We start from the raw sequence: 3,276 nt of genomic DNA on the forward strand, positions 1-3,276 counted from the left end.
TTCACAAGACAAATCTTTACACAATTTATGTGTAGATATAAGATTAAATTTAAATTCAGGAACATGAAGGACATTTTCAAGTTTAATACCATTGACAAGAAGAACTGTACCAATATGCTTTACTCTTGCAGTCTTCCCATCAACTATAGTAATAGTATTAGGATGTATAGTTATGGTGAATAAGAGTCAAAGAGTTCTAAATTAGAACATATATGATCACTAGCACCACTGTCAACAATCCATTTTAAATGAGCATAACTAGTTATTAAACATGTACCTGCAACATAAGCACTGGCAGTGGCAACATCATGATTGTTGAGGTCCTGTGTATCAAGGACTTGTTTGCTAAGAAATTGAACAAGATGATTATACTGGCTGATTGAAATAGGAGCAGAATTTTGGTCTTCTTTACAAAATTCTTCTTTAGTTTCAGTATCTCCATGAGCAACAGCAGCTATCTTCTTTCCCTTACCTTTGTAACCTTTCCCTGAACCATACCCTAGAGGAAAACCATTTAGCCTATAGCACTTCTCTCTTGTGTGACCTGGCATGTGACAATAATCACAAGATAAACTTCCAGTAGAAGAGAAGGACCTCTTATTATTAGTAGAAAACCTACTAAAAGACTTAGGTGCTTGATTGATGTCTTTGTGCTCTGAGGCTGCAAATGCCATGTGTCACATACTCTCAGAAGACAAAGTACTAGCTTGTATGTGTTGTTCTTCTTGACTGAGTAGTTTATAGGCTAGTTTTATGTTAGGTAGAGGTTGCATCATAAGAAGATTGCTCCTAACATTACTATATTTATTGTCAATTTTCATCAAGAGTTGAACTAATCTTTCTTCTTGTTGTTGCTTGAGAATTTTTCTCGTAATTCCACAAGAACAACCAGTACATGTGCAAACTGGTATAGGATTTATTGCACTCATTTCATCCCATATACTCTTAATTTGAGTAAAGAATTCAGCCACAGACGTCAATAAATCTTGTTAAAGTTCATAAAGAGATTGTTGTAGTTAAAACAACTATGTGAACCATAAGTTTGAGAGTATCTTTCTTCCAAATCTAGCCAAATCTCTCTAGCAGTTGTGCAATATATCACACTCCTTGCCATTCCAGTATCAAGAGATCTCAAAATATATGAGATTATGATATTATTACATCTCTCCCAAGCACTCAAGTATTTGTCATTTGCATGAGGTTTTTCAAGAGTTCCATCTACAAATGACATCTTGTTCTTAGCAGAAAGAGCAATAATCATGCTCCTTTTTCATTCACTGCAACCTACTCCATTAAAGCGCTCAGAAACTAATGGTAGTGTAGGATTTTCAGATGGATGAATGAAATAGACACTAGTTGGATCTTGTGTCGGAGGTAATTGTGGAGTGTTTGCATAATCTTCTGGCATTTTAAAATTGAAGATTTGAAAGAAAAAAAATGAAGAAAAATGATGTAGATTATAGGAAATCAAATGAAATATTGTAAACAAGAACAAGATGAATAAAATCAATTCAGATGCTGAAATTGATTATCAACTTTGAATCTCTCTTAGATTCTATCAATATAAAATATGAGCAAACAGATTAATTCGAATAATGCTGATTTCAAGTCAATACCACTTGAAAATCAAACAAACAAAACACGTTCAAGTCAATACCACTTGAACAATTAATGACTCAAGTCAATACCACTTGAGAATACTAGAATCAAATCAAGTTAACTGAACTTCATTTTAATAAAAAACAATTTCAAAGAATTTAGGCGGAAAATTGAATAAATCTGAATTTTCACCTGAGAATTAGAATGCGGATTATTAGCTCTGATACCATATTGAAGTTCATCAATTGATTATGCAATAGAACTTCAGGATAAAACAATATGAATAAAATTTCAAGCTGAATCTTGATTCATTTTATATAATAGAAACTAGAGAGACAAAATGTAAGAAGGATTTTAATTTTTGTGTAATAGAATAAATGAATACATTACATATTACATTCTGTATTTATACACACCTTCTAGTAAAACAAGAATCTAGAATGTAACAGAATTTTATTATATATAACAACTTGTAACAAACTGCAATTCTATTATGTTGAGCTGGAGTCTGATTGTTGACTTGGGCTGTGCATTGGGCCTGCATACTGATGCTGAGATATACTATGTATATCAAAAACAATGATTGATGAAAATGAATATTTTTACACATAAGAATACCGACACCCAAGGTTTGATTGGGTTGAATGACGATCTTACAACCAATAAGCCAATTTTGATTTTCAACAGTCTAAGTAGTATGTACTTCGAACTTTGATTGTGGATGAATTTTACGTGATACATAGTCATATATACATGCACACACGATATTTTTATTCTGTTGAAAAAAATATTTTATACTAATGATATTTTCTTAAAGGTACTGAATTAAAAAATTATAATGTTTTTTATATAAATATCTAGGTACTTACTTGTACACAGTGTCCCTTATGACTTTGGGGGTTTAGTAGCTGAGACTCTCAACAACATCGTGCATTCAAAACACATGTGGATGTTCTACATGGCATGAAGAAATCCATCAAGATTAGGTGTATTCAGGTTATTTTAATTTTACTAGTTTCAACATCAATCTATTTATGAAAGTCTTGTTGTTAGAATGTTAATACTTATTGGAATAATCTATCAAAATCTGATGCGATATTTGGTGATATCATATGGTACAACGGTAAATTTGATTACATATATGACGGGGTGAAATGCTACCTTTTAGTATTGTATTTGTACCACTTGAAGCTGCGCATTAAACTATTCTGCTCCACAATAAGAAACTGATGGATGGTCTTACATGAGTTTCCAAGGTACGGAAAGTATTGCGCGGCCCAATCAACGGAAATTTGGTTGTAACAGTTGAGAACTAAAGATCCTCCACAAAAAAGCTAGTAGTGGTTTGTGAAATTAGTTTTCCGCCCGTTCACGCTCATGTACCACCTCCTCTACCGCATGTTGTACCTCATCAGTAAAAGTATTAGTTTTCAAGGAAAATACTATTAGTTATAAAAACTATAGCAATTAAAAACATATACACTAATAAATGTTAATATATTATTTTAAAAAGTTACATAAAAATAAAGTAAGTTTTCATTTTATATTAAAAATATAGCCAGCGAGTATGCAACGAAAAGTCATTACTTCAGAAAAAAAAACTTGGACCAACAACTGGTCTATTTTCGGCTCGACCAAAAATTGAAATTTTAAAAAAGTTGGATCCAATTAGGATAC

Source organism: Beta vulgaris, chromosome 1 (assembly GCF_026745355.1).
Source record: "Beta vulgaris subsp. vulgaris cultivar EL10 chromosome 1, EL10.2, whole genome shotgun sequence".
Classification (NCBI taxonomy): domain Eukaryota; kingdom Viridiplantae; phylum Streptophyta; class Magnoliopsida; order Caryophyllales; family Amaranthaceae; genus Beta; species Beta vulgaris.